Raw genomic sequence first — 9644 nt, 5'->3', positions numbered from 1 at the left:
TATGGGGTAATATGGGGGTTCTGTGAGTCAATTCTATATATAGTGGGTCGTATAATCAGATCTATAATATAATATAGGCATATAATGCCTATAATAAGGCATATAATGCCTTAACAGAACTGGGAATGTTTCCATGTGAGTTGCTCAGCATCGGAGGGTTTACACTCCTGTTGAGGTAGGTTTCAAGTGAAGTAGGACACCATGAAGTGACCTGAGTCCTTTGTCCACAGGTCTGATGGAGGTCGTCAGATAGTACACACAAATCTGATGATAAGCCGTGGAGATGAATTTTTTTTTCCCTTTGAAAGTTTCGATATTCTTCTCACCTTTTTTGGTAGCAGCTTTATTGAGACATAATTCCCATGCTCTGCAGTTCACCCATTTACAAGCGTACAGTCAGTGTACTCAGTATTCAGTTTTCAGTATACTCAGATCTGTGTGACCATTATTGTAATTTTAGGACATCTTTGTCATCCTGAAAAGAAACCCTATGCCCTTTAGCATTTGCTCCCCATCCTCCCTCCCCCTCACCCCAATCCTAGGCAACCACTAACCACTGACACTGATCTTTCTGTCTGTAGATTTGGTGGGGATGCTTTTTTTTTTTTTTAATTTTTTAAAAATGTTTGTTTATATTTGAGAGACAGCGTGAGCGGGAGAGGGGCAGATCCAAAGCAGGCTCCAGGCTCTGAGCTGTCAGCACAGAGCCCAACGTGTGGCTCAAACTCATGAACTGCGAGATCAGGAGCCGAAGTCGGACGCTCAACCGATTGAGCCACCCAGACGCCCCTGGTGGGGATGCTTTTTAAACTGGCTTGTCACACCTTGTGGTCTCTAGGAGCACCATGCTACGAAATTTTCTTCTCTTTTTATTTTTATTTTTTTTTAATCGTCTTCTTTTATTCTAACGCATGGCCATGAGAAGGAGGGTGCTGTGCACACACAAGACTCACAGGCAAGCATTGGATGGACCACTGACCTTTAAGGCTCCGAAGTGTCTTAGTCAGACTAGCTACTAATTTGACCAGTAAATAACTTGCTGCTGCTCATCGCCAGTAGGTGGTGCTGCTGCTTCATCCCACTGACCTACACGCAGCGCTGGCAGAGGTGGGCCTTGGGGGTTCCAGGTGCTGGCAGCATCCGTCTTCTTCCCGGGACGTCAGGAGTAACCTAGGAAACGGCCTGCAGTTAGGGATGTGCCTGGAAGAGAAAGGCAAAGGACACCCAGAGCTGAACAGTTGGGAGTGCCAATGATAATAAAGGTGGCAGCAGGATTAGAAGCGGTAATCATAATCACAAAGCAGTAATCACTGCCATTTATTGAGCATAATACCATTGTAGGCACTTTACGTACATCAGCTCTGCTCTTCACACCCAGCAAGGCACATATATTGTATCTACTTTGCAAAGGGAAAAGCCAGGGTTCAAGAGGATAGAGTAACTTTGTGAGGCCACATGGCCATGATTCAAATGTAGATCTGGGGCACCAGGGTTCATAGTCTTCCAGAACACACTGCCACCTCAGACTCTGTGCCGAAGACCAGACACTGGCACGTGGGGAGAGAAGGAAGCAAAAGTGACAGTGGAGACAGCTGGGGAGGGTCCAGGGCCCAGGCTCACAGCAGCAGGTACAGAACCATGTCAGCTGACAGGAAAGGATGAGTGGTGGATGGAGGGGAAGAGCCAGGGCATGGAGACGTGGGCTGCATTATTAGGCCAGTGGAGGCTGCAGCCAAGGGACACCTCGACCTACCTTGGATGCTTATGTTCTTTGGGAATCAAAAACTACAATCTGGGGGCGCCTGGGTGGCACAGTCGGTTAAGCGTCCGACTTCAGCCAGGTCACGATCTCGCGGTCCGTGAGTTCGAGCCCCGCGTCGGGCTCTGGGCTGATGGCTCAGAGCCTGGAGCCTGTTTCCGATTCTGTGTCTCCCTCTCTCTCTGCCCCTCCCCCGTTCATGCTCTGTCTCTCTCTGTCCCAAAAATAAATAAACGTTGAAAAAAAAAAATTAAAAAAAAAAACTACAATCTGTTCTAAAACTGGATTGTGCTGGTGGCTGCACCACTGTATACATTTATTAAGAGCCTTCAAATTGCTTCCTCACAGTGGGTGAATTGGATAGTAGGTAAATTACCTCAAGAAAGCTGTGTGAAATTTACAATCATGAAACCAGTGGCAACAAGGGTGCTGAGTTAGTACATCTTGGCAGTGCTGTAGGCACCTTGAGAAGAGGGAGAGTATCGTCTCAGTAGGAGGCCTGGCTGACAGCTGTCCAGCCTCTGCTTGTATGCTTTTGGTGCCAGGGAACTCAGTACCTTAAAGCAGCTGATTCCAGTTTGGGATAACTCTCTAATCTTCAGAAAATTGAAATCTGTCTCTTGCCCTTATCCTTCTGTGCAGAAGAAATCTCTTTGCTTTGGCATGTGACATTTCTTTGAGTGTTTGAGGGCAGACATTGCATTCCCCCCAAGTTATTTTTATTTTTGTTTTTTGGGTTTTTAGAGAGTTATGTGGGGGGGGGGGCGGTGGTGAGGGGCAGAGAGAGAGAATCTTAAGCAGGCTCCAAGCTCAGCATAGAGTCTGACACGGGGCTCGATCCCACAACCCCGGGACCATGACCTGAACTGAAATTAAGAGTTGGACGCTCAACTGACTGAGCCACTCATGCACTCCACCCCCCAAGTTCATTTTTTATCCCATACGGAACCCCCCCAGATTTTTCATATGTAAGACTTCTAGCCACTCCCATTCTGGTAGCTCTCTGCCATACTTGCTTTGATCTGTCAGCATCTTTCTTAAAATGTAAGGGCCAGGGGTGAGCCCAATGATCAGATGCCAGCCTGGTGATATGGCTAATAGTTTGAATCCTGGAGTTAAGTTCTCTGAGTTCAAATCCTTGCTCCACTAAAGGTCAGCTGTGTGACAGTGGTTAAGATACCAACCTTTCTGTGCCTTATATTTAAATCTGTTAAACCTTATTTCTTCATCTTGGTCACCATGAATCCTCAAAGATTCTGTCAGTTGCTTCGCCAAGAATAAGTATACAATGTGCATAGCAGCGTCTTCATGTACCGATTGATCAACAGTGCAATGAGGTCAATTTGACCATTTACCCTTACTGAGTACGTTGGCCACAAGTAACACCTGCCATCTTCTCTGAGGGCTTAAAACAGAACTGACTACAGGTCAACGTCAGACCTGCCAATCTCATTTCCGGAATCCACTTTCTTTTTCAAATGTGGGCAACATTTTCCTGTTTCCAATTTCCGCCCACCCCTTGCACCTTCCTGGTTTCTCAATATTTATCAGTGAGGGTTCTGCAGTCACACCAGAAAGTTCTCGGATATATTTAGTTGGAATCAAGAAAGCTGAGCCCATGTAAAGCAGCAGGGCTCTCCTTGAGCACTGCGTCACCTGTCTTGGATCTCAGTTACTCCATAATCATGTTTGTTAACCTTTCCAGCTTGAGGATTATTCCCTTTAATAAAGGAAATGTAAGAAAATAGAGAGAAAGGAGGCTTTAGCTCTTTCCCAGTCTTTTATTAATATCGCATCATCTGCCTTGAACATCTCCCTGTTACTCTTGCTCAGGAGAAAAAAAAATGAGCTTTTGAAGGCTGCCTTTGTTACATCTTATCACAAGCCCTCATCATTCTGGTATTCGATGATGATGATGATGATAATAATACCACCTAATATTTCTTGTATACTTACCGTGTTCTAGTCACTATGCTGTCTTACACGTATTCGTTTCATTTGTAAACATTCCAGCAACTGTCCATTCTTATCACTTATCCTTCGGTGTTTCTCATTCATTGTCCTCTTATAATCTGAGTTTAGCCCTGAGCTCCCAGTGTTGCCACCACTTACATTTCCTTTAAAAGCTGCTGCTCGTCCCTTCCTCCTGATTGGGTGGGTCCTGCCTCCCAGGAAGTCCTGCCTTCCCAGACCTGCAGGGGTGGGGGGTGGGGGGAGGTTCCCTGGGGCTGGATGACTCCGCATAACTGATGGCTGCATACAAAGGGAGAAACTCAAATTTAACTGAGGAGGGATGCAGAAGGCAGAAAAGTGGTCTGGCCCTAGGAATGCAGTGGGAAGGAGTCCAAAGGTTAAAGTCTAGGATATGTGGGCGTGGCAGGAAGTGGAGAGAAGGAGCCTCCTTCCAGATGGAGGCTGTAACAGTGTGAACCCATCTGTGAGGGTTCTTTGTATGTGTTGATTTAACTGGGCTAAGGGATGCCCAGATAGCTGACAAACAGTATTTCTGGGTATATTTCTGGATGAGTGTTTCCAGAAGAGGTTAGCATTTGACTCCGGAGACTGAGTAAAAAAGACCCATCCTCACCAATGGGGGCGGGCGTCACCCAATCCATTGAGGGCCAGAATAGAACAAAAAGGTGGGGGAAGGGCAGATTCTTTCTCTTCCTTCTTGAGCTTCGACATCCATCTCTCCTGCCCTTGGACATCGGAATCGGAGTTCATGGTTCTTGGTCCTTGGACTCTGGGATTTACATAGGCCTAACCTCCTTTGGCCTCAGACTGAATTATGCCACCAGCTTTCCCGTTCTCTATCTTGCAACAGCGTATCATGGCATATCTCAGCCGTAATAAGTCTCCCCTGTGTATCACCACGTATCCTATTGGTTCTGTTTCTTTGGAGAACCCCAATACACCATCATTTCTTTTTTCAACTGTGAGGGTCAGAAATGAGTCCAGAGGAGTGGCTCTCTCCCCTACTTCCTCAACCTACTGAGGACGAAGACCGTCCACAAGCAGGTAAGACCTTCCAGGATGCTCTACTTTTAGCAGAAGGAGCCTTTCTATCTGTTTCCCCCCAGAGCCAAATTTCCTCACCCCTCCTGGATTTTGCCTCTGTTCCATTCTGTGGCTTGCATTGAAAAAGAAAACAAGTTAGTCTTCCCACTGTGCCATCAGCTTTGAGATAAAGGACTGTGAATTTTTGCAAAATTCCCTCCTAGGGCCTAGCACTGGGTAGGTGTTCCACATATATTTGGTGAGTTACTGAATGAAATCAAAGTGCTCTCCTTCTGTTCTTCTGGCTGGGTAGTGTACGGAAGAATCCCGGAACGCCGTCATTTGTATTTCTGTCCCCTTTAACTGACCCTGATAATTCTCACAATGTGTCCATTTTCAGATGCATGGATTTCCATGCAAGCATTTTGCACACAAAGATGGTTCAATATATATCACTTGTTCATCTGACTGAAGACCCCAGAAGAGACTAGCACCCCAAAGGAGCATACATTTCTCTTTTAAGGCTCCCCAACCCAAAGCAGGCATCTTAGGGATAAGCATGCAGTACGCAGTTGATAAACACTCAGTTACCAATTAAGGACCATAAATATGCAAGAGTGGTAAATTAAAAAAGAGCTGTGTTACAGATAAGCAAATAACAAGTTATCTAGAACAGCCGAGTCTACTGTGCTCTGCATATAGGGAGAGGAAGCCTCCACCAGCTAGAGAGATCTCCCTTCTAATTAGGCTTCCGTTAGGGTAACATTGCAAGTAGCTAGGGATATTACTGCGCTTATCTGCTACTCTTGGAATAAACTCGTGGGAGATTTAAGTTGGGCAGTAGAAGGAGGCTGTCCCAGGAATAAATAAATACATTGGGACCACTCCTGAGTGAATACTCCACACATAGCTAATGAAACGTTAACCATCAATATTAACCTGATTGGGTTGCTGCGTTTTGCATCAATGACACTAAAATGTAAGCTCAAGAATTTAGAAGGCCGGGAGCATCTCTACTTGCTAGATGGGGTGCCGCGTGATCCATGAATCATCTATTAAAGCCAATTAGGTCTTTTTTTTTTTTTTTGAGTTTGTTTGTTTGTTTGTTTATTGAGAGTGTCCGTGGGTCTGGGACAGAGAGAGAGAATCTCATGAACAGTGAGATCATGACCTGAGCCAAAATCAAGAGCCAGTCACTCAACCAACAGAGCCACCCAGGCGCCCGAGATCTTTTTTTTTTTTTTTTTTTTCTTTTTTAAAGAAGAATTTGGGTGGGCAATTAACAGGACATGGCTCAGGAAATTGTAGGTTTCAAATTTCGGAAAAATTAGCACATTTGGGCAACTTGAGTATCTTCTCATAAGGGTAGATAGTCTCTGCCTCTAAACCCTGGCTGACCAGGCTTGCTGCCGAGATGGGCACTGAGAGGAGAAAATATAATGTTCTCCATTATCTTGCCAGTCATTGAGACGTGTAACAGATGCATTTTATCCCCTCGACAGTCCCCTTTAATAAAACGGCTCAATTCTCTGTGGATTAATTGGCTGACGGGCCTATGGGGAGGATGCGCTGTCTGGGGGTGTTTGCTCTCCCTGGCTGGGGTGGGTTAAGGGTGTGGCTGGCAGATGGCTGGTGTGACAGGATCAAGCCACAGATCCAGCCTCTCTGACCCCTCCAAGCAGCAGATTTCACTTTATCTTCCACCCGCCACACTTCTCTTTCTTCTGAGACCAGAGAGACGGCGGTAGAACACAGATTTTTGTCAAAGGGCCTGAGCTGGTGTCCTGCCTGTCTCACTGCTGACTGGTTAGGTGATTCTAGCTTTCCAAGGCTCATCTTCTCCATCTATAAAATGGTATGATGATACCCACCAGAATCATTCAGAAGGTTGCTGGCAAGGGGAGGTGCCTGGGTGGCTACACAAGGCTTTAAAGAACCGAATGGCCGCTGGTTTTGCCACCCACAGTCGTTGCTGAGCCAGCCCTAGCAGCCTCCGCGCTGACGCAGGGCTGCCCTGCAGATGGCGCTGTGGCCCAGGGAATGCTCCCAGAGAGAACTCCGGCAGGTGGGACTACACCTGAGAGGGCTGGACAATGGGTGGGTCTAGTCTGGATTTCTACTTCCTGTGTGTCCTGGGTGTGTGTCCCACCGACAGGTCCCCCATGGTCACATTGGGCTTCTCACAGGGCCAGTTGCCTGCTAAACCAGTGGTCCTCTCTTTCTCCTTTTCTGCCCTCCAGGGGATGGAGTGCTGGGTCTTGCCTACCTGCTCATGCTCTTTGACCCCTTCTCAGGTGGTGCGTCTGCAGCCCTTTCAATCCCATTGGGGCATCTTAACGCTTAGATAACCCCCCGGGGCTCCATCTGTCTGTGATGGTGGCCACCAGCTCTACTCTGGGAAACATCCTTATCCTGACTTTGTTTCCCATCTGAGGCAATCTGACAAAGGATCTAGGCCAGTAAAAGAGAGGAGGCACCGGGACCCCCAAGTGGTGCTCAGAAGACAAAAGGCCAGGCTAACAGGGGGGCTCGGCTCCAGTCAGGTGGGAATCCTGGCCCACCACCCAGCATTTCTGTGTCCAGGGGCTCCTTCTGGGGGATGCCCAGAGCCCCCTTCCCTGCCCGCGAAGAGAAGAGAATTAGACCTGCCCTCTAGGATGCAGTAGCAAAGACTAAGTGAGATGAGTCATCCCGTGGGCTTCGCAGAGTGCGTGGTACACAGCAAGGTTCAAAGGATGGGGATTAGTGTTCAGTGAGGAGGTGGAGGGATCGGACCAGGGAGAAGATGGGCGGCTTGTGAGGGAGGAAAAGTGGCAGTGGAGGGGAAGGTTTCTTGGCCCTGGAAGGCTACCGAGGGGACCCACCCTCACTCTGCTGACCCCTGGGGCAGCCATGCTGGCAGAGCCAGGTGCCAGGCAGAACGAGCCAACCATCTGGCCAGTTGTTTCTGTAACAAAAACAGATGGTGGCAGGGGCTTGGAGAGCCGTACTCTGTTGACCACAACTGGCAGCGGAGGCCAGGGCCTCCTGGAGACCCCCCAGCCCCTATCAGCAGCATTCAGGCCAGCACGCTGCGGCAGCAGGTGAGGTCAGGATCTAGCCTCAAGGAAGCAGGCACAGAGGCCCAAGGGCCAGAACCTTCGCTGAGCAAACGGCAAATCCTGAGAGGATTTGCCCTTCCTCCTGGTCAGCGATTTCTTCCTCCAGGGGCACAACCTCCTCTGTGTCCCATGAAGGTGCCTCCCTACCACCACTGTGGTATTTATAGCACTGCACGGTCAGAAGTTCGGGCTCTGAGGCCAGACAGCCTGGAATCACCTCCTGCTCCCACACACACGGGCTGTGTGACCTTGGCAAGTTGCATAGCCCCACTGCGCCTCAGTTTTTTCAACTGCAAAATGAGTTGTCGCGAGTGTTCATTGAGTTAATGCCATGTAAGGACGCAGTGGGGCCTGGTGTGCCCGAGGCACCCAACACCTCATCCCTTTCTCTTCTTTTAAACCCCATCAGTCTCTGTCTCCTACCTCTCTCTCTCTCCCTCCCTTTTCTCTTCCCTTTCTCATCCATTCAACAAACATGCCAAGCTATGGGGAGGGGAGCTGAGGGGCACATAACAATGGGACACTGTGAGCACAGGACTCTCCAAGGTCCACCCCTTGTCAGGGCTGTGATCTGCCCACACAGCTGATGTCTTCGCCACCACTGCAATGGGGCTGGTCTCCCAGGCCCTGAAGACTGATCCAGCCCAGCTCCCACAGAAGGCAGGGCTGCCTTTGCCCTCAGCCTCCAGGGAGAGGTGATTCTGGGGGAGGGAATCTTCCTTCCTGAGACGAGGGCAGCACTGCTAAGAGTCTGCTGGGACTCTGAGTCTGCTGGGAGTGAATGGGGCTGCTGGGGGACAGCACGGCTGTCAAACCCAGGAGCTCCTCATCTGGGGACGGTGTGCTTCTGCCCGGCTAATGACAGAGCCATCACTCACAGGGCACCATGGCATCGTGCAGGACCAGACACTGCTGTCTGTCCCCAGACAGGGTGACAGATGTCATGGGGGCTTGGGGGGTTCCGAGGGGGAGAGTTGGGATACCCTCCTCCCCCCAAGTCATGTCACATCTCCCAAAGTCACACAGAGATGTTCTTACACACCTCAGTGCCTTTGCACGGGCCATTCCCTCTACCCGACCTGCCCTCCCCTACCTCAGGCCTCCTCCATCTGACAATGTGTCGAGCATCCTTCCAGACTCAGTTCCTGGGGCACACCTGGGAAGCCTTCTTCAGTACTCCAGGACAGAAGGAACCCCATCCTCCTCCATGCTGCTCAGATGCTTTGTACATACTTTTCCTAACACAGTGGTCACAGCAAATGACAGTTATTTGTTTAGGTGTTTGTTCCCCCTGCCACAGACAGTGAGTTCTTGAGACGAAAGGCCAGGACTCGGCTTTCTCTGCATCCTAGGGCTGAGCACACAGGTGGCACCTAATGAATGTGTGCTGAGGAGTGGATTGCCATTGCTGTCACCATCCGTCTCTACGTACATCTCGATGCTGAGCAGGATCCAGTCCCCACTTGATGTCTGGCCTAGAGGGACATCCTGCTTTAGTGAGAGGTTTAGAAAGCCAGCTGGCTAGAAGGATCTAGAATGAGGAGGCCTTTTCCTATTGAAGGCCAGATCTAAGCTCTCTTTTCCTAAAGAACTAGGGGATACCAGTTTGCAATTGCCTTTAAATGTTTATTTTTGAGAGAGCACGTGAGTGGGGACAGGGCAGAGAGAGGGAGACAGAGGATCCAAAGCAGGCTCTGCGCTGACAGCAGAGAGCCCGATGTGGGGCTCGAACTCATGAACTGAGAGATCATGACCTGAGCCGAAGTCAGACACTCAACCAACTGAGC

This window comes from Leopardus geoffroyi, chromosome E1, assembly GCF_018350155.1.
Source record: "Leopardus geoffroyi isolate Oge1 chromosome E1, O.geoffroyi_Oge1_pat1.0, whole genome shotgun sequence".
Lineage (NCBI taxonomy): Eukaryota > Metazoa > Chordata > Mammalia > Carnivora > Felidae > Leopardus > Leopardus geoffroyi.
The sequence above is the reverse complement of the archived record's forward strand: the minus strand, read 5'-3'. Positions refer to the sequence as shown.